Genomic DNA, 23,573 nt, shown 5'->3' with positions numbered 1-23,573 from the left:
CCAACGTTGCAGGAGGTGTATGATGGGCACAACACCAGATGCATCCTGGAACTAAGCCCAAATGTCTTTCTGTTTCTGTAACTGTTTTTGTCTGTTTGTGACGAGAAAGGGAAAGGATTCTGATTTCAAAAGTATATTTTGTGCATGTTAGAAATATTGGAGAAAAACAAAAAAAAAGATCTTGTAAAAACTGAAAGTACCTTTCCAAAACTGTCTTCAATGTGCACCTGGCTCTGTAATCCAATCAAATGCAGAGCTTGCTTTGCTTATATTTCTGCTGCTGAAATTAGCTACAAAAGATTAGCAGAATCATAAAATGGCTGACAATAAAATGTGTCTTGTTTCTTAATTTTTTTGCTTTCCTTTGCACTTTTCAACAAAAGATGTACCTTGAATCTCAATATACTTTCCCCCCAGGGTATCTGGTAAAACTTTATCTTATTCAACTGCAGTGTCTCTTGAAGAAATTGGCTTTACAACCACAAGGAGTTCTGTAGGATTCATCACCCTCAAGTATCAGTCCTTACACTTCTGAAGACTTAACGATCCCCAATTACTAATTTTCTTAAAGAGCTTCACTGTTTTCTAGTCAAAAAAAGTTTATTACCATTTCACAAACAAAGAATTTCAATCCAAACTTTATGTCAGTCTATTGTTTCTTGCATCCTTTCCTTCTGGAAGGCAGCTGCTACAAGAAAAAGACTCCTTATCTTTTGTAATATTTGTTCTCTTCTCTAGATATTTTCAAGAGGGATTAGCACCATGACATCAAGAAGCAGATGTGAACGTGGAATGCACAACTCATTAAAGTCATGGAATACTTGTCTATCATGATTTCTCTTGTTGTATTCATTTTATTTACATCATTAATCAACAAATATAGCTGATCCTTAATAATCAAGGGATGTTATAATAATATTGGTGGCTGTTTCCATAAAGAAAAAAAAAATCTGTCACTTTGTGTTAAAGAACTGCAACAATTAATAGGAACAAAAGCTTGATTAAAACAAACACCTGATTTTAGGTTTCAGAGCCCAAGCAGAGTAAGGAAGATCAGCACAGTGGTGTGGCTCAGACTGGACTGTTGAAGCATGAGGAAGTTGATGAGGGTGCCCATGGTTTGGGCAGGGGGAGGGGTGGTGGGTAACGGCAGCCCAGCTAGGGATGTCAGAGCCTGTGTTGGGTAAGAAGGGTATCTTCATGGTATACTGCAGCAACAATGGGAGACTGGTCAGATATAGGATAACTGATCAGACAATATAGAAGGCTAATGGGAGACTTGTCAGATATAGGATAACTGATCAGACAATATAGAAGGCTAATGGGAGCCAGTTTCTCACTGTTGAAGAAGGGAGTTACAAATATGTAAAGGGAAAAACTAAAACTTTGTAGTATTGGATTGAAATTGGAGGTATAGGTGCAAACTCATGATTTTTGATATAGAAACGGAAACATAGATGTAAATGTGAGGACAGATGGACAGAAAGACAAATATTCCCTAGCTCTGACCACTTAGAGGGCCTCAGAGCAACAATCCCCAATACCAAGGAGAAAAACTAGCTTCCAGATCTGGGTTTCTATATACCTTTCTCTGTTGGTCCAGGGCTCCTTGGAGTAATGGGTGATTTCAGCACTGGGGCAAGGAAAGTACTTGAGCCAGAGTTACCTGTTCCCAAAAGTAAGGAAGCACTCAAAGAATGACGGAGATATGTCAAAAGAACACAGAAGCCATTTCGAAGGGATTTCCAATGGTTAAGTATGGGATAATTTAAGCATCAAAATAAATAAGTATAGTAATGGATTATAATCTATTGAATTTAATCAGAAACCATAAGTCCATACTGAATAAATTTGTTGACTGAAGTGTGAAGAGTAATGGGATAGTATTCAAGTAACTCTCCACAAAACACTTATTAATTTCAAAAAGACTAACTTTACAGCAGAGAAGCCCTAGCAGATTATCTTTTAATTCAAATGACCAAAGTGAACATAAATAATGGGGCAAATTGAAATCATGAGCTGCCAGACACAATGCAATGAGAACAATTCAAAATCATACCTGTAATATCGTGGAAAAATATTCTTAACTTTATTATAATCATGATGAAATATCAAACAAACCCAAATTGAGGAGTATTCTACAAAGTAATCTTCAAAAGCATCAAGGTCCTTGTGGCAGACAGACCCTAAAGTGAACACCAATTATCTCTGCTTCTTGGTGTTTATGCCTTTGTGCAATCCTATCCCTCGCGTTTGAGCAAAACCAGTAGGATACAGCAAAGATGATGGGATGTCCCTCCCATGGTTACATTACAGTACGTATAAGACTCCATCACACTAGCAGAGTCTCAGCTTCACTGTCCTTGAAAGAGGAAGCTGCCATGAAGTGGTCATGCTGAGAAAACCCACATGGCAAGAAACTGCAGGAGCTAAGGGTGGCCTCCATCAATAATGGAAGTCCCGCAGCAGCAAGGAAATGAATTCTTCCAGCAATGTGAAGGAGCTATGAAGCAGATCTTCCCCCAGTCAAGTCTCTGATGAGACCACAGCACTGGCTGACATGTGAATTGCAGCCTGGTGAGACCCTGAAGCTAAGTCCTTTCTGGACTCCTGACCTCTAGAGACTGAGATAATAAATGTGTGTTGCTTAAAGCTGCTAATTTGTGTTAATTTTTTAGGCAGCATAGAAAACTAAGACAGTAATTAAAGTCAATAAAAGACCGAGAAACTCTTCCAGACTAAAGGAGACAAAAGAACTATTATTACAACAAAATGCAATGCATGATTCTGAACTGGATCCTTCTGGGCATTACTGGGACAACTGGGAAAACTTGAACATCGCTTGAGAATTAGATGGTAGAAGTATATCAGTGTTATTTTCCTAATTTTGATGAATGTTTTACAGTTATTTAGGAGACTATCCTTGTTAGTGAAAATACTAATAGTAAACAAACAGGACTTCCCCAGTGGCGCAGTGATTGAGAATCCGCCAGCCAATGCAGGGGACACAGGTTCAATCCCTGATCGGGGAAGATCCCACATGCCGCAGAGCAACTAAGCCTATGCACCACAAGTACTGAGCCCTCATGCCACAACTACTGAAGCCCACGTGCCTAGAGCCCGTGCTCTGCAACAGGAGAAGCCACCACTATGAGAAGCCCGCCCACCACAATGAAGAGTAGCCCCTGCTCGCTGCAACTAGAGAAAGCCTGTGCAGCAACAAAGACCCAGCACAGCCAAAAAATAAATAAATAAATTTATTTTTAAAAAATAGTAAACACTTTGAGTATAAATACTTTGCATACTTCTTTTTTTTTTTTTTTTTTGCGGTACGCGGGCCTCTCCCTGTTGTGGCCTCTCCCGTCGCGGAGCACAGGCTCCGGATGCGCAGGCTCAGCGGTCATGGCTCACGGGCCCAGCCGCTCCACGGCATGTGGGATCCTCCCAGACCGGGGCACGAACCCGTGTCCCCTGCACCGGCAGGCGGACTCCCAACCACTGCGCCACCAGGGAAGCCCCTGCATACTTCGAATTCAATAACTTGAACACTAAAGTATACTAAAGTATTCAAAGATGATGATGCGGCATCAGGTTGGCAACTTACAAATGGTTCAGGGAAAAAAGTTACTTATATTCACAACCATTTTTTAAATTTAAGATGGTTACAAAAAATATTTCAAAAACAAGCAAAAAAACCACTCCTACCTAGTCTTCTCCATCCCAACAAATGACATTTCTATTTTCCCATTTGCTCGGGTCCAGAACCCACATCTTTTGCCTGTTTTGTTTCAATAGACTCTTAACTGTTCTCCCTGTTCACTCTTGCTCTACAACTCCCCTCCTCCCACCTCCATGTCAATTCTCTACACAGTAGCCAGAACGATGTTTCAAAATTTAATTCAGATCCTGTCAAGCCCCTGCTCAAAATCTCCAATGGCTATCGATGGCACTCCTTTTCATGGACTACACCTCTTCCTGATCTGGCCTCTGCTCACCTCTGACACACCTCTTACCACTCTCCTTCATCACTCCACTTCCATCCTTAACAGCCTTCTTGTTGCTTCCTGAGCTCAAGTTTCTGCCCTTCCTGTTCTCTCTGTTTTGGTTCCCTCAGGCAGCAACATGGCTTACTCCTTCCCATCAATCTGGTTTTTATCCAATGCCACATCCTCAGAGAACTCTTCTTTGACCATCATATTAAAAATGCACCCTCCTCAGTGGTTAAGAATCCACCTGCCAATTCAGGGGACACGGGTTTGAGCCTTGGTCCGGGAATATCCCACATGCCACGGAACAACTAAGCCCTTGCACCACAACTACTGAGCCTGTGCTCTAGAGCCCGCGAGCCACAACTACTGAGCCCACGTGCCACAACTCCTGAAGCCTTCACACTTAGAGCCCATGCTCTGCAACAAGAGAAGCCACTGCAATGAGAAGACCGTGCACCGCAACAAAGAGTAGCCCCTGCTCACCGAAACTGGAGAAAGCCTGCACAGCAATGAGGACCCAATGCAGCCAAAAATAAATAAATTTAAAAATTTAATTAAAAAAAATTTTTTTTAAATGCACCCTCCTTCCCATCATAACGTACAATTATCCCTCATCCCACTTTATATTTCTTTGTGGTACTTATCACTACCTGAGATTAAATTATTTGTTTACTTGTTTATTATGTCTCCTCTGTGAGGGCAAGGTCTCTTAATCTCTGAAACTCCAGGATTAGACTGTTCCCTGATGAATGAATGAACACAGCAATACCAATACTCAGATGCTGAGTTGTCAGCTAGGTTTACTCACTAGTTGCATGCTTTTGCCCACAAGCCTCGCCGCAGTACTTATGGCTCAAGTTCCTGTCTCAGAAAAATAAATTACTTCATGTGCAGAAACTCTAGGATCATCCAAAGTAGGCAGAACTATAACCCTTAAATTACAAGAACCCATTCAACTTCACCTTTGTCTATCCTAGAGAAAGCCACCCACGTAACCCTGATGTATTTTGTAGCAGGTCTGTCTCTCCTGTTTTATGTGATAAATCAGAGTTTCTAAACCTTGGCATTTTTGACATTTTGGGCCAGATCACTGTTGTAGAGGGCTGTCCTATGCATTATAGAATATTTAGCAGCAGTCCTGGCCTCTACTCACTAGATGCCAGTAGCACCCTCCCAGTCGTGACAACCAAAAATGTCTCCAGACATTGCCAAATGTCCCCTGGAAGGCAAAAATCACCCCTAGTTGATAGCCACTGATCTGGAATAGAAGAGTGGTATTTAACCCTGGTAGAACATTAGAAGAACCTGAGAGTCTTTTAAAACCACTGATTCCCTGGCCCCATCTGCAAAGAGTCTGCTTTAATTGGTCTGGGGTGGAGCTTAGGCACTAGTATTTTGTAAAAGCTTTTTATCTGTTTTTTAGATGCAGCTAGGGCTGAGAACCATTGAGCTAGACTTGGGGAGAAAAAGACAAATACTATCAATTTATTCAAAAGGATCACTCTTAAAACATGGGACAGGGCTCAGGGTTGAGTTCACAGAGTGGATCAAATGTCCTCAACTGTTGAAAAGCCTAGGCGACTAGGTTTGGCAGATCACATCCACTCACCCCAGTATAACGTGTTTTAGCTGCACTTTTTTTTTTTTTTTGGCAGTCTTAGAATTTTATGCTGTGGTTATATTAATAAGGTTGCAAGACAGAAAAAGGAACAGAAAACAGAACTGAGAAATTTCAGAACTCCTGATTTTTAAAAAATTTTCTTTGTCATGAAAAAAAACAGGAAGTTTTCATTTGCTGGTTCCTTTTTCACTTTTTAAAAGCCTTCTCTTATGCTTGTCTTTTGAGATTGCCAATTATTGCTTGGGAACATTAGCAGTTCCTCAAATATTTGAAAATAGTATCACGACTGCCTTCCCTAAATCCTATACAGAGTGGGCAGTAAAGAGTTACAGGTCAGCCCGCTGCCCTGCTCTGGAGTTCCAAGGCAGGCAAGTCTTTGCTTCTGCAAGCTCTTCTGAGAGAGACAACCTAGAGGCAGTCTAAAGAAAGGCTTTTCTTTGCTTACTGAGCCTGATCTTCCTGGAAAAGTTCCACAAGGCATAACACAACCCTCTGACTGTGCAAATGGAATGTGTGGTCAGAGTATGCAAACTGAGTGCAGAGACAGGTCATACCAAGAGGGCCTTTAGCATTAGTGATGCTTACTAATGGCTGAGCTGAGGCCACATTGCTATCTGTCCTACAATATTTGAACAATCCTTGTACTTTTTTATAATGTCACTAAGTTCTGTTGAAATAAATGCTAGGTAATGAACTATGACTTATAATAAGGAGTGATTGCCAATATGCTCACTGGTGTTCAAGGAGCAGCGCTGGTGATTAGCCCTGCTGTATCATTTACACTAAAGCTCTCAGGTGAACGCTTGCACGTGGACGATCCTTTCCTTTCTTTTCTGCTGTAGAAAACCTACAACATCCACCTCCATTCCACCACTGGGAAGAATTCTCAAATGAAAACTTAGTTTGCAAGGATCTTCTTTGGGACTCATTCCCTTGTTTCTCAATGCAATAAAAATAAGCCCAGCAGAATAAGGAAGTAAATGCAGTGAGGTATGAGCCAGACGACATGGAGTGAGGGCAGCCTAGGGCACAGGGAGCTGTCTTGGGGAAAGCTAGGACAGCAGAGATGCCAGAGACCACTGCCAATGCCTGATGTGCAGTCACAGGAGAGATGTGTAGCAGGAGAGAGAAATTAAAGAAAAGAAAGAATGAGTGTATTATGAAAGTCAGGGGACAAATTCAATCATAAGGCTTTGGAGCCAACAGGGCAAAGCCCAAGTAATGAAATACTGGAGATAATCAGTAAAGTGAGTCATACTCACTAGTATGAGGAAACGGGTTTTCTTAAACGCTTACTCTCACTCTTTCTGGAACCTAGCACCTCTGGTACTAAGATAATTAAATGGGGACCATTTGTAATATAACTCAACCCTGAAGGAAACACTCTTTTAGCACAATGAGCTGGAGATTACTCTTCATGGTCTAGAAGACCTTCTGGTTTGTTAGATATTTCAATACTGCCCTAAAGCCCACAAGAGGTGCCACTCCTCTGTGCCCTGTGCTTTATAGAGCCTGGCATATCACAGACGTAAACAAATACATTTATCAAAGAACATGTATGTGCCTCTGTCACTTGGGATCCAATGCTCAGCACTGGCACAGCACAACTGACAACCACAAGATCTGCTTTCACGACTCACACCATTCAGTCCCCAGAGAGATGCTTCTCCACATATCTTGCCCTGTGACTTCAACACCAAAGGCAAATGCACCTGAATTCTGGGAATTGTGCAGGTTGAAATCAGATACAAACATTGATTTAGATGGGGAACGTTTGAATGGCAGAAGCGCTTAAGTAAGGGAAAAGACAATTTAACTTGTCAAATCCTTCCTCTCAGATAATGTGAATGCAATAGATTCCTGCATAATGAAATATAGTTTCCCAAGAGTGACATGCATCTATTTTTTTTTTTTTTTTTTTTTGCTTCTCTTCATGTTCCGATTCATAGTTCTGGAGGTACTTATGAATTAGATCAGTTTTTGAAAATTAAACATGGTTGCTTAAGAACATTTTGCAATACTGAACATTTCATATTAGTCTTAAATTCGTGTATATGTAAGCTCAGATGTAATGGGATTTAAGTATCAGCAATTAGGTGGAAACTGAACATGAGAAGTGCAAAAACTTTCATTATCATGAAAATACTTAAGATTTTATTAAATTTATAATAAACTAAAAACCCAAAACTTTAATTATATTTAAATTTTTACATTATAATTTGTATGCTTTCTTTTCATGTAAAATTTTGATAGGATTATCAAATATTTAATACATATTACTGGAAAGGTTTTTGAAAATGAAATTTTAAAATTTTACTTTAATTTAAATTTTAGATGAAAATGTTTCTAAATTTTTTACAGTTTAAATGTAATTAATTGTGTTTGAGTGTTTGACCCTTTACCATTAGCTTTCTATTGCTACTATAACAAATTACCACAGCTTTGTGGCTTAAAACAATACAAATTTATTATCTTACCTTTTTGTAGGCCAGAAATCCAGCATGGCTTAATTCGAGGACTGCGTTCCTTTCTGGAGGCTCTAGGGGAGAATCCATTTCTTGCCTTTTCCTTGGTTCATGGCAGCCTTCCCCCCATCTTCAAAGTTAGCAATAGCAGAATGATTCCTCACCACATTTTTCTTTTTCTGACCCTTATTCTGTGTCCTCATTTCTCTCTCTCTCTCTCTTCCTCCCTCTCCTTCTCTCTCCTCTCCCCTCCCCCCCACAGCCTCTCCCTCACACCCTCTCCCTCTTGCTCCCTCATCCCCTCTCTCTCTGAGAAAGCTGGGAAAGGTTCTCCAATTTTAAGGACAGGAGTGATTAGATTGCGCCCACCTGGATAATACAGGCTACTCTCCCCATCTGAAGACCCTTAACCTTAATCACACATGCAAAGTCCCTTTCACCATGAAAAAGGGTCCGAGGTTTAGACATGGAGATCTTTAGGGGATAATTATTCTACCTACCACCATAACTGAGAATGAGTACAAGATTATAACAGCAATAGAGTATACGAACATGAAGCTCAAAAAGAAAAAAGGTGAAGAGAAAACTGAAAATCTTGAAAGAGACAGCCTGCTTAAATTTTTAAAAACTAAAAACAATGGGAGTGAACAGACATCTGTTGAGCATGACACACTTAAAATTTGTGAACAGGGCCTTACAAATTTCTTATGTAATGGAGATCTAATTACTGATCAAAACAATAAAAATAAGCAAGCGAATTATTTACACTGAATTCATAACATGAAAAGGTCAAACGAAATTCCAACAACTTCACATTCTTAACTAAATGAGGACTAATTATCAATCCAAACAATGAGACTAAATGGGAGTCTCCATTTGCACTTTTGCTGGGAATCTGGAAATATTAGGGGTAGGTCAGCTTCACCTTGAGACCAGACCCTTTCCCTCCCCTCTCCTCCACCCACAGGTCCTGGGGGTCCTGGCCCTCATTAGAACTGGATTCAAAGGAAGACAAAACCTAGAGGTTCCCTAGAGGAGGGAGCAAATAGTTGAAGAAGGAGCTGGTGGGGAGAGGAAAAGAGAGAGGATGCAAGAGAGAGGGTCTTGAGGATAATTCTGCTCTTAATACCAGAGGGTATGTTGTCGCTGAGAATCAGGAACAAGTTGAAGAGACCAGAGAAACCACACCCAAATTGATGCTACTCTGTGGATTCTGGGTTGGTTAAGAAATATCACCCACCAAAAGTTCCCCTAGAACGTTCTCCCTGGTTGCATGTAGGTGACTGCCCAATAAATGGTAGTGCCATTTTGTTTTAGACTGTACCACCTCCTGCTCCAAAACGAAGGGAGAAATGATGGGTTTCTATTGTAAATTTCCTACTTTATTAAACATGGAGAAGAAGAAAGCTAAGCTGAGAGCTGAGACTATTACCTAATCAACCCAGTCCACAGAATGTCTGCTAATTCCTTGTCAAGGGGTGAATGACAAAGCTAGCTCACACTTTGTATAGGATGTCTGGTTAGTTACGCTTTAAAACATAGTGTTTATGAATTCTGTTAATTACTTACTTGTAGTGAAAAATGAGCCGTTCTCAGGCAAATCACATTTTATTACAAATTCTAGATAAGAATCATAAAAGGACATTGTAGCAAAAATAACTACATCTGTACTGAAACTCTAAAAACCAGCTATTGACTCATCAATGCCCAGAGAAGAACAGTTCATCTTTTATTTCAGTCAACATTAAAAAAAGCAGATGAAGCACCTATTCAAATCTTTAGATCATTTTCTATTCAGTTGTTTTTTTTGTTGAGTTGTAAAAACTCTTTATATATTCTGAATACAAAGCCTTTATCAGATAAGCATTTTGCAAATATTTTCTCTCAGTCTGTGGCTTATCTTTTCATCTTCTTGATAGTGTCTTTCACAGAGCAGTTTGTAACACTTATGAAGTCCAGCTTAACAATGTTTTTCTTTTGGTTTTGTGGGGGGTTTTTGTTCCGAGGAATCTTTGCTGAGCTTTGCTTAGCTCAAGGTTAAGCAAACTAATCAAAAGGCTTAGTTCTTATATTTTCTTCTAGCCATTTTATACTTTTAGGTTCTGATTTTAGGTCTCTGATCCATTTCAGATGGCAAATAAGCACATAAAAATATGTTCACCATCATCAGGCGTTAGGAAAATGCACATCAAAACCACAAGGAAGTACCACTAAACACTAAAATTAAGAAAAAAAAAAAAACTGACCATACCAAGTGCTGACAAGGATGAAGGACAACTGAAATTCTCATACAGTGCTGGTGGAAATGCAAATGGCACTGCCACTTTGGAAAACACTTTGGAAGCAGCTGTACTGATGTGGAATTTTGCGGGGGTTTTTTTGGTTTTTTTTTTTTGCGGTACGCGGGCCTCTCACTGTTGTGGCCTCTCCCGCTGCGGAGCACAGGCTCCGGACGCGCATGCTCAGCAGCGATGGCTCATGGGCTCAGCCGCTCCACGGCATGTGGGATCTTCCCGGACCGGGGCACAAACCCGTGTCCCCTGCATCGGCAGGCAGACTCTCAACCACTGCGCCACCAGGGAAGCCCTGATATGGAATTTTGAGTTGGAAAAATCTTAGGAAAAAAATGTACTTCACCCCCTCCCTGTCTCTCGATGCTGAGGAACTTCCAGATGAGGAAAATGTGGATCAAGGGGGAATTTGCCTGTATCCTCTTAGAGCTTTCCCACAGCAATTATTATCTTAATGATATCATAACCATGACCCTTATTATCAGCTGTCTAGTGTGGGTATTTTTCTCTCTTTATTGCTTTCCTTATTATACAATTAGATGTATTTATTATATATATTTTCCCACTGTAAAGATATAAATAATACAAAGATAATTGAATAAATCATGAAAGTCCCCCTTTATCCTAAGCCTATCCAACTCCTATCTCCTCATGAGAATAATTCATCATATTAGTTTGATAAATGTTCTTCTAGCTGTTCTTCAATGTTTTTACCTATATGCATGCTTGTATATACAGATAAATAGATAGATAGATAGATAGGCTGGCAGACATGTGTGACTTTTTAACATAAATTGAATTTCACTATAAATATTGTTCTTTGACTTGCTCTTTCAATCATGAAAGAGAAAAACATAAACACATAAATATATAAAATGAGGCCTAGGGAATAACTTGTCTATAACCTCCAGTACACCTTCCTCTCTCTCTCTCTCTCTCTCTCTCTCTCTCTATATATATATATATATATATATATATAAAATTCATTCTTTAAAAAAGTTGTAGAGTAATCCAAAATATGGATGGGCCATAATTTATTTACTCATTCCCCTACTGACAGACATTTAGGTTTATTCTAATTTTTCATAATAAAAACTATACTTCAATTAACATACAGACATCTTTGTACAATACGTACGAGAATTTTTTTAGTATGGGTTCTGAGAAGTACAATTGCAAAGAGGTCAAAGGTTTTCATATTTTTATTTTGATAAGTACAGTTATAATTTAATAACCTACCAAAACCTGTAATAGTTAACATTCACATCAATAGTGTAAGAGTCTGTTTTACCACTTCCTTAATTTCACTGGTTATAATCAATAAATCTTTATTGAAATATAGATGATTTATAATATTATATTAGTTTCAGGTGTACAGCATAGTGATTCAGTATTTTTCTAGATTATACTACATTTAAACTTATTATAAAATATTGGCTATATTCCCTGTGATGTACAATATATCCTTGTAACATTTATTTTACACATAATAGCTTATATCACTCTTTCTTTAACCATTTATCTGTTGCTGGACACTTAAATTGCTTCCATATCTTGGCTATGGAGAATAATGCTTCTAGAAACATTGGAGGGCATGTATCTTTTCAAATTAGTGGGGTTTTTTAAACTTATTATAAAATATTGGCTATATTCCCTGTGATGTACAATATATCCTTGTAACATTTATTTTACACATAATAGCTTGTACCTCTTAATCCCCTATCCATTTCTTGTCCCTCCCTCCCTTCCCTCTTCCAGCTGGTAACCAGTAGTTTGTTCTCTATGTCTATGAGTCTGTTTCTGTTTTGTTATATTCATTCATGTGTTGTATTTTTTAGCTTTCACATATAAGTGATAACACACATTATTTGTCCTTCTCTGACTCATTTCACTAAGCATAATATCCTCCCAGTCCATCCATGTTGTTGCAAATGGCAATATTTCATTCTTTCTAATGGCTTTCACTCTTTCTTTAACCATTTATCTGTTGCTGGACACTTAAATTGCTTCCATATCTTGGCTATGGAGAATAATGCTTCTAGAAACATTGGAGGGCATGTATCTTTTCAAATTAGTGGGGTTTTTTTCTTCAGATATATACCCAGGAGTGGAATTGCTGAATCATGTGCAATTCTATTTTTACTTTTTTGAGGAAACTCCATACTGTTTTTCACAGTGGCTGTGGTATATTACCCGGTAAATTATTTTTCCACAGTGGCTGCTACCAACAGTGTACGAGGATGCCCTTTTCTCATCCTTACCAACATTGGTTATTTGTAGTCTTTTCGATGATAACCATTCTGACAAGTGTGAGGTGACAATTCATTGTTTTGATTTGCATTTATCTGATGATTTGCATTGTTGAGATTCTTTTCATGTGCCTGATGGCCATCTGTATGTCTTCTTTGTTTCAGATCTTCGGCCCATTTTTTGATTGGGTTTGTTTTTGTCTTTTTTTTTTTTTTAGCGGAATGCGGGCCTCTCACTGTTGTGGCCTCTCCCGTTGTGGAGCACAGGCTCCGGACGCACAGGCTCAGTGGCCATGGCTCACAGGTCCAGCCGCTCCGCGGCATGTGGGATCCTCCCAGACCAGGGCACAAACCCATGTCCCCTGCATCGGCAGGTGGACTCTCAACCACTGTGCCACCAGGGGAGCCCTGTTTTTGTCTTTTTTGTTGTTGTCATTATATTGAGTTACATGAGCTGTTTATATATTTTGGATATTAACCCCTATTCATATCATTTGAAAATATTTCCTCCCATTCAATATGTTGTCTTTTCATTTTTTCGATGATTTCCTTTGCTGTACAAAAGCTTTTAAGTTTAATTAGGTTTAATTTTGATTGTTTTTGCTTTTATTTGTTTTGCCTTAGGAGATAAATCCAAAAAGTGTTGTTGTAATTTATGTCCAAGAGTGTTCTACCAATGTTCTCTTCTAGGAGTCTTTTATTACAAATTCATGATTGGTCTGTTCAGATTGTTTCTTTCTAGAAATTTGTCCATTTCTTCTAGGTTGTTCAATCTGTTGGCATATAACTGTTCATAGCATTGTCTTATTTTTTTGTATCTCTGTGGTATCAGTTGTTATTTCTCCTCTTTCATCTCTTATTTTGTTTGAGTCTTCTATCTTTTCTTGGTGAGTCTGGAAAAAGGTTTACCAATTTTATTTAACTTTTCAAAAAAACCAGCTCTTGGTTTCATTGATCTTTTCTATTTTTTATCTCCATTTTATTTATTTCCTCTCTGATCTTTATTATTTCCTTCCTTCTGCTGACTTTGGGCTTTATTTGTTCTTCTTTTTCTAATTCCTTTAGGTGGCAGATTAGGTTGTTTATTTAAGATTTTTCTAGTTTCTTGAAGAAGGCCTGTATTGTTATAAACTTCCCTCTTAGACTGCTTTTGCTGAATCCCACAGATTTTGGAGTGTTCTGTTTCCATTCTCATTTGTCTTAAGGTATTTTCTAATTTCCTCTTTGATTTCTTCATTGACCCATCAGTTTTTTAGTAGCATGTTGTTTATTCTCCACATATTTGTTCTTTTCCCATTTTTCTTTTTGTAGTTGATTTCTAGTTTCACACCACTGTGGTCAGAAAAAATGTTTGACATAAAATCTATTCTCTTAAATTTGTTGAGATTTGTTTTGTGGCCCAGCATATGATCTATCCTGGAGAACATTCCATTGCAGTTGAAAAGAATGTATATTCTGCTGTTTTTTGGATGGAATGTCCTGTAGACATCTATTAAATCCAACTGATCTATTGTCTCTTTTTTTAAGTTTTGTGCTTTTGTTTGTTTTTTTAATTTTTATTTTATTTTTGGCTGTGTTGGGTCTTCATTGCTGTGCACAGGCTTTCTCCAGTTGCAGCTAGTGGGGGCTACTCTTCATTGCAGTGCACAGGATTCTCATTTTGGTGGCTTCTCTTATTGCAGAACGTGGGCTCTAGGCATGCGGCTTCAGTAGTTGCAACACATGAGCTCAGTAGTTGTGGCTCACAAGCTCTAGAGTGCAGGCTCAGTAGTTGTGGCACATGGACTTAGTTGCTCCACGGCATGTGGGATCTTCCTGGACCAGGGGTCGAACCAGTGTCTCCTGCACTGGCAGGTGGATTCCCAAACACTGCACCACCAGGGAAGTCCCTATTGTATCTTTTTTTGTGTGTGTGGTATGCGGGCCTCTCACTGTTGTGGCCTCTCCCATTGCGGAGCACAGGCTCCGGACATGCAGGCTCAGCGGCCATGGCTCATGGGCCCAGCCGCTCTGCGGCATGTGCGATCTTCCCAGACCGGGGCACAAACCCGTGTCCCCTGCATCGGCAGGTGGACTCTCAACCACTGCGCCACCGGGGAAGACCCTTATTGTGTCTTTTAAGACCACTGTTGCCTTATTGATTTTCTTTCTAGATGATCTGTTCATTGATGTAAGTGGGGTGTTAAAGTCCCATACTATTATTGTATTATTGTCAATTTCTCCTTTTATGTCTATTAGCATTTGCTTTATATATTTAGGTGCTCCTATATTGGGTGCATATATGTTAACAAGTGTAATGTCCTCTCCTTGCACTGATCCCTTTATCATTATATAATGTCCTTCTTTGTCTTTTGTTATAGTCTTTGTTTTAAAACCTATTTTGTCTGATATGAGTACTGCTATCCCCACTTTCTTGTTGTTTCTGTTTGCATGAAATATCTTTTTCCATACCCTCAATATTTAGCTCTGAAGTGAGTCTCTTGTAGGTAACATATAGAAGGGTCTTGTTTTTTATTGGTTTTTATTTATTTATTTTTGGCGGTGTTGGGTCTTCATTGCTGTGCATAGGCTTTCTTTAGTTGCAGTGAACGGGGGCTACTCTTCGTTGCAGTTCACGGGTTTCTTATTGCAATGGCTTCTCTTGTTGCGGGGCATGGGCTCTAGGCGCACGGGTTTCAGTAGTTGCAGCGTGCGGGCTCAGTAGTTCTGGCTCGCGGGCTCTAGAGTGCAGGCTCAGTAGCTGTGGCACACAGGCTTAGCTGCTCTGTGGCATGTGGGATCTTCCCAGACCAGGGCTCAAACCTGTGTCCCCTGCATTGGCAGGCGGATTCTTAACCACTGCACCACCAAGGAAGTGAAGGGTCTTGTTTTTTATCCAATCAGCCACTTATCTTTTGATTGGAGCATTTCATTGACATTTAAAGTAATTATTGATAGGTATGTATTTATTGCCATTTTATTACTTGTTTTCCAGTTGTTCTCATAGTTCTTCTTTGTTCATTTCTTCTTTTTGTTTCTTCCCTTGTGGTCTGATGATTTTCTTTAGTAGTATGCTTGTGTTCCTTTCTTTTTGGTTTTTGTGTATCTGTTGTATTTTTTTATTTTTATTTGTGGTTACTGTGGGATTCATATATGTTGACTTATAACTATATCTACTTGTTCTAAACTGGTAGTCATATAAGTTCAAACACAATCTAAAAATATCTACATTTTTAACTCCCCCCACCCCACATTTTCATGTTTTTGATGTCATATTTTACATCTCCATGCTTCTTCCTTAACTGTTTATTGTAATTACAGTTGCTTTTACAATTTTTCTTTTGTCTTCTAATCTTCATACTGGCTTATTTTGGTGGTTGATCCTCAGTCCTTAGTACATATTTGCCTCTCCTAGTGGGATTTTCCCTTTCCTACAGACTCTTAGTTCTTCCACTTAGAGAAGGCCCTTTCACATTTCTTTTAGGTATGTTTAGTAATGATGAACTCTTTTAGTTTTTGCTTGTCTGAGAATTTCTTTATCTCTCCTTCTATTCTAAATAATAATCTTGCTGGGTAGAGTATCCTATGTTGCAGGTTCTTTCCTTCCGGCACTTTGAAGATATCATGCCACTCCCTTCTGGCTTGCAAAGTTTCTGCAGAGAAATCAGCTGATACTCTTATGGGGATTCCGTTGTCTATGACTCTTTGTTTTTCTCTTCCTGCCTTTAGATTTCTCGTTAACTTTTGCCATTTTAATTATGATATGCCTTGGTGTGGGTCTGTTTGAATTCATCTTTTTTGGGACACTTTGTGCTTCCTGTACTTGGAAGTCTGTTTCTTTCTTCAGATTTGGGAAGTTTTCAGCCATAATTTCCTCAAATACATTTTTTAAAACATCTTTATTGCAGTATAATTGCTTTACAATGGTTGTTAATTTCTGCTTTATAACGAAGTGCTCAAATACATTTTTGATCCCTCTTCTTCTTCTGGGACCCCTATAATGCAAATGTTGGTACATTTAATGTTATTCCAGAGAGCTCTTAAATGGTTTTCATTTTTTTAATTTGTTTTTCTTTTTGCACTTCTGACTGTATGATCTCTGTTATTCTGTCTTCCAGATCACTTGTGCTTTCTTCTGTATCACTTAGTCTGCTATTCATTCCTTCCAGTGTGTTTTTTATTTCAGCTATTGAATTCCTCATTTCTTTCATTTTTTATTTTTATTGTTTTAATTTTTTGGGTGTTGGGTCTTCATTGCTGCATACAGGGTTTCTCTAGTTGTGGCGAGTGGGGGCTACTCTTCATTGCAGAGCATGGGCTCTAGGCGCACGGGCTTCAGTAGTTGTGGCATGTAAGCTCAGTAGTTGTGGTTTGCAGGCTCTAGAGCTCAGGCGCAGTAGTTGTGGCGCACAGGCTTAATTGCTCTGTGGCATGTGATATCTTTCCAGACCAGGGATCAAACCCATGTCCCGCGCATTGTCAGGCAGATTCTTAACCACTGTGCCACCAGGGAAGTCCTGAATTCTTCATTTCTGATTGGGTCTTTTTTGTATTTTCTAGTTTCATGTTAACATTCTCACTGTATTCATCTATCCTTCTCCCTAGTTCAGTTAGCATTCTTATTACTAATGGCTTTGAACTCTTTATCTGGTAAATTATCTTTCTCTGTTTCATTAGGTACTTTTTCAGGGTTTTTTTTTTTTCTTGTTCTTTGATTTGAAATAAATGCCTCTGTCTTCTCATTTTACTTAACTTTCTCTGTCTCTGTGATATTAGGTAAAACAGTTACCTATCCTGGTCTTGAAGGGGTGTCCTTCTGTGGGAGTATCCCTATACTGTCTGCACATCCCACTGGCTTTGGTGGGAGACCTGGATCTGATGTGAGCATAAATTCTATCTTCCTTCAGGCTGTGCTGGTAGCTATCTCCTTGGTGGGAGGTGGGGCTCGTGGTGGAGGGACTAAAGCCAGAGCCAGGTGTGAGTGCAGGCTTCTCCTCTCCTCAGTGGCCGACACCACCCTATCAGGGGCAGGGGCGTGTCCCAAGATGCTGAAGCAGAAGCCCTAAGGGTTGGTCCAAGCTGGTTCCATTCCCTCTAAGCATGTGCTCTCTCCCCTTCTAGCATCACACCTTTGTTCCAGAGGGGAGCAATGCTGGAGTCAAGAGAGGTCAGCGTGGGCACTTGGCATGGGTTGAGGCATGTGCTGAGATGGTCCCAGCACACCAGTTAGAGCTCCAGACCACTCCCAATCTGTCATCTCCATGAATGTCAGTAATGGCTGCCCTCACCCCATTTAGATGCTGTGCCAGGTCTGAGCTGGCTTTGTTCCCTACAAATATGCACTCTCCTTGGCAATGGGCACCTTTGCCCTACTGGGGAGTTGCTCCTCGAAGCAAAAGTAGCTGGAGCACATGTTGGGATGGTTGCAGGAAACTGGCTGGAGTCCCAGTCTGTTTCCTTCAACTTGTTTCGGGAGTAAGCAAGCACTTGCATGCTCTTCACAAATGGAATCTAGGTTTCTTACAGCCCTCCTGTTAGTCCTGCTGGTTTTCAAACCAGCTAAGGGGACTCATCTTCCTGGTGTTGGACCCCAGGGCTAGGGTGCCCAATACATGGTTCAAACTGCTCACACCCCAGGGAGGATCCCTGAGCCCATGTAAACCCTGTCCTTTTCTGTGTCCCTTCCTAGGGGTGCAGGTCCCAACCTGATTGCTTGCCTTTCCCTCCTACCTGACTCTGTGTGGATCCTTCTTTACAGGCTTGGTTATATATGAGTCTTTCTTCCAGCCTCCAGGTTGTTTTCAGTGAGAACTGCTCCACATGTAGATGTATTTTTGATGTGTTCATTGGGGGAGGTAAACTCAACATCCTCCTACTCTGCCATCTTGATCTCTTCCCTCTACAATCAGTACTTTTAACTAATGCCAATCTGAGGGATAAAAACATCACATTGTTTTAATTTGCATTTTCCAAATTACTAATGAAGTTAAACATTTGTTCTTTTGTTTTATGGGTCATTGGCTTTTCTTCTTCTGTGAATTGCCTATTCATCTCTGGTTTTCTGCTCTTGGGCTGTTATCATTTTCTTTTTTATTTATATGAGCTCTTTATTCAGGGTATTAATAATTTGCCTTTTATATATGTGGCAAATATTTTCTCCCAGACTAATGCTTGTCTGTTTATCTCTGTTTTTGTTATCTTTCATCCTACGGATATTTTAATTTTTATCTTTATGTTGCTTTACTCTTTAATTATTTACATCTTATACCTAAGTTACTTTAATATCCTTAAAGCCAAGTTCTACATACACATATATTTCATCTGCATTCTGAATAGCCCCCTGGGAAACACATTTTTAAAAAATTATGAAACTTTATTTAGTCCTTTTTATGTGATAATCACTGCAGAATTTCAGAAAATCATTTTAAAGGAATTTTTCAGGTTAATAACTGGGTTAAAGACGTTTCTTAGGTGAGAGTATGAGCTGGTTAACATACTCAGGAGCAGTGGACTGGGTAGGCAGACACTGGGTGGATGTAGAGCTCCATGTACTGGAAGAGATTCCAGTCGGATATATAAATAGTCCCCGAAAGTCATCAAGGCAGACACCTGAAGGCAAACCAGGGGAAACACTATCTGAGGCAAGATGGCAAAGTACTGAAAGAGCTGAGCCCAATACATCCTCAAGGCCAATCTGGGAGTAGGCAGTCCTGAGAAGAACAGATAAGCAGGTGGACTGGCCGCCATCATCAGGGAGGTATGCATCCCAGGGAATGGTTTAAGGCTAGAGGAGGCCACTAGCATAGAAAGAGAAGGAAATGCACTCTATACCAGTACTTCTCAAACATTAATGTGTATAGGAGTCACCTGGAAATCTTGTCAAGATGCAGATTTTGATTCAGTGGGTCTGCAGTGGGGCTTAAAGATTCTACATTTCCCAAGAAGACCGCAGCTGATGCTGACATTACTGGTCCCTGAACCATACTTTGAGTAGCAGGGTTCTAGAAGGTTTGTGACACTATGCAAAGAGAAGCTCCACTTTTCAGATCAGTGGCAAAACGGGATAAGAATTTGAAGAGTAAGGTAATGCAGATGTCAGAGTATGAGGCAGCCACTTATGCCCCTCCTGGCTATATTCAGCATGGCTTCCTAAGATGAGGGTAGGGTTGATACTGTGTCTGGGGGTCCAGGAAGCTTAGGCTATGCAAAGGGTAGGACTACAGAGGCTGGGAGATAGGCAGGAACTGGACCGTGACATCCTGATGGTTTTGAATTTGCACAACACAAAGAGCAATAAACTGCTACACAACATCTGTGTCCTCTGCATCTAAAAGCTCTTTCACGTATCACTACTTCCATTAATAGGGCCCTTTGCTGCTATTTCTACTTTTCCCTCCAGCTATCCACATTTTGGCTTTTCACACCTCCATCAGAAGGTGGCCAGAGGGAAAAAAATGTACTGGAATGAAAACATGCTCATTTGTCTACTTGTTGCCAAGAGTGGACAGTGAAGAAATTGAATGTATTTTGATGGGAAAGATTTTCAAACATTTTTTCCTTGTGGCTAAAAGACCTGAGATCCACCTACAATTTAGGCTTCCACTTCTGAATAGAGAAAGAACTCAGTTATTTTTCTTCAATAATTTAATTTAATTTAAAAAGAAAAAAAGGCAAAAATAATGGAGAGGGTACACAGTGCCAAATTTTTGTATCTTATAATAACACAGGGATAGATCACAATTAAGTAGCTTTTAGCGACATACAGGGAAGATTAAAATCTACAGAAATGTGCTTTATGTTCTTATGAAAATGATTACTTCACAACCCATCAGCAGGAAGCCTAAGGCCCACTGGGACCCATGGGTCACATGCTTTGAGGATCCCTGGCCGGTGGTAGAGGCTTCAGAACTTTGAGAAGCCTTGAGGCTCCTTGGAGGTTCCTTGCAGCCTAGAGAAGTAGGAGTTTCCAGCTTCCACCCTCCTTTTAATCAAAGTAGCTCCCCTTTCATCAGGCTAATGCACAGCATCGGGCATGAAAAGAGTTCCCAAGACTGATGCAGAGTTTGAGAATCAATGATTCAGGGTTACATTTGTGTCATTATCTCTGAGTTTGATTTATTCACGCTATCCTATCACCATAAATACAGATAACCCAGAGTTAACTATTTAAGTTTACAATTGGGGATCGCCTCAAATCCCTCTATGAGATAAGCTTGTGCGGCAAATTACTTGGATCAAAAACTAATACATGATCGCTGCGAGCAGTGTAATTGGGAATAATAAATACACACTAATGAAGCATCTTGAAAGGGAAGAGGCTCAGGTATTCTGAGAGGTGAGGCGTTGAAGTGTAACGCTCCTGGCTTTGATCATTATTTTTAAATACAATTTCATTGCAGTGCGTCCACTATAAATCAGCATCCAGGAGTATGAAGTGGTGCTATAGTAAGAAGGAGATGCTACAGGTAATGCGACTAAATGGGACACTATAGATAATGACATAGACTTTCACATATTATCGTTCATGGGAAGAGGCCAATAATGTATGGTATAATATACTAGAGCAATGAGAATTATTAAATGTTTTCCAGACTTACTTATATAATCAGCCACAATGTCAAAAAGAGGATAGGTTCTTTCTAATGGTAAAGTGATCAAAGTACAGTAATAACAAAGGTGAACCTTGAAGGGCTTTTTCTCACCTTTTCTCTGCAGTAGAACAGCCTAAATAGTAACTTTTGGCAGAAAGCTAGTGCTTATGAGGCTGCCTTAAAGTATCATTTTCCAATTAAAATTTGTTGCACAAAAGACATCCTTGCCAGGCTTCAGGGAGAACAGTTGATTCAGTCTCCAATCCACCGGCAACAATAAGTGAGGCTCTCACTCTCAGAAATCAGCTGAGCATTCCTGAGCTAATTTTATTTTGGCTTTACTTGGTGATCATTTGTTTCAGGCCTAGCTCCTGTAAGTGTAAAGAGAATTGGATCAAATCTATCTTCACCATTATACACTCATTACCAACACAGGGCCTGGCACAAGTCATTGAATAAGTATTTGTTGAGAGAATGAATGTATTATATTTACCAGGAGAACATTTGACCTATAAGGCCAATCTCAAGGTTCCTAAGAGCTTCAGCTGCTTCTCTTTTCAGTCCTCTATCACACATTTCCTTGGTTTGTGTTATTCGTGTCTCCTCCCCAACCTCAAGTTTGTTTGAGGGCAGGGCCCTTTTTTTGTGGTATATAAGCTTCAAAGTACCTAAGATGATACTTTGTACATAAAAGCGCCTCAACAGATGTTTATTAAATAAGCAAATGAGTGAGATTACTAGGTTTTCTAAGCTGTTCCGAAGATATTTAACACATTATTTGATGATAAAACTACAGTTAATTATGGAGTCCTGTGTAGAAATGGTTGCAGTTTTGTTATTTTTATTAATACAAATAATAAGCATCCGTGTGTGTTATCAGTATGCACAGTTTGTGATACGAGTCTCTTTTGCTTCCCTGCACATAGACCACAGAAATCCTGAAAAACGAACTGCCACCCCAGAGCCAGTGCCTAACAGAGGCATTTTTTAACCCTTGAGGCTTTTTCGATAGCTAAGCACTGTTTTTTTCAAATGCAGTGACACCGATATGCAGACATATTTATTGTCCATTCACAAAGCCATCCCTCAATATGATTACAATATGCCTCGCTGAGTATCATTAAAACCAGGGTCTTGTTTTTCTGGATGGGTTAGCTGAGGTTCTGCATGAAAGCAGGTAATGGAAAATAGGATTTCTCAAGCCCCCTTTAGACCTTTGATTCTGTGCTACAACCTTGCCCGTCCACTTCCAAAGTCAAGGTATGCTTCTTGTAAAACCACAACATCTTTTGAGTAACTTATTTTGTTCTTAACACATGCTCCCAGGAGCTTAATAAATATTATTTCTGCAACTTGTTCAGTGGCAAAATAATGAGTCCTTGGTGTATGCTTAGCCTCTGCTTTGCTATTAAAGAAGATAGATTTCAATTTAACCAAAACTCAGTTCAAGGGCAGATAGCCGTCCTAAAAACTGCTAAAACTCAAATATTTGGTAACTGTGTGCAGTATGTGTGTTCTAGAAAAGGCTATCATTTTAAAAGATAAATCGCACCTTGTTGAGGAATTTCAAATATCAACTGAATATATTAATAACTGAAATGCTCCCAAGTTTACAAAGAGCTCTCAATGAAATCGTGATCTTGTATAGACAAGTATCCACAGAGGAACAATTTAAAGACCCTCTCTCTTTATTTCCTCACAGGATCTACAACAATGCTGGTGCATTAAAGCTAATGAGTGGATCACGCTGCAACTTTTCCAGCCTCTCTTGCCTTTCATTTGTCCATATTTCAAGCTTCATGGAAATGACAGATTTTATGCCTTACCTCATCATCCTCTGATTGCTTCCCATGGTTCCTCCCTTTCCTAGTGAATCTTTGTCTTACTAGGTGGGAAAACCCACACCTTTGTATCCTGGTATTTTAATTTCACATTATATCACAGACTTTATTTCAAGTTGCTATAAAGTCATCAATTATCATTTTCAACAACTACATTATAATCGATCATTTGAGTGCATCATCAATTATTTAATCATTCATGTCTTATTGGCTATTGGGTCATTTAAAAATTGTTGCCATTTTGAATAATTGTTCAGTGAATAATGCTGTACATGTAACTTTTCTTCTGTTAAGTTATATTTTCCCAGGGATATATCCCAGGAGTGTAATTACTTTAAAAGATAATTACTCAGAAGGGTAATTATTACTCAGCACACAAACTTAATAAGGAAAACCATTTTAAGTGGCCAATCTTCTTAACCCAATAAAATGTTTACATTTGGATTTAGAGACTGCCTGGTGGTTATAGCTTCACCTAACTTTTTAACTAGCTAAGTGACTGCTTAAGTCACCTAATTTCACTGAGCTTTAAGTTCCTTTATATTGG

Source organism: Neophocaena asiaeorientalis, unplaced genomic scaffold, assembly GCF_003031525.2.
Source record: "Neophocaena asiaeorientalis asiaeorientalis breed wild unplaced genomic scaffold, Neophocaena_asiaeorientalis_V1.1 scaffold379, whole genome shotgun sequence".
NCBI classification, from domain to species: domain Eukaryota; kingdom Metazoa; phylum Chordata; class Mammalia; order Artiodactyla; family Phocoenidae; genus Neophocaena; species Neophocaena asiaeorientalis.
Note: the sequence above shows the minus strand (reverse complement) of the source record.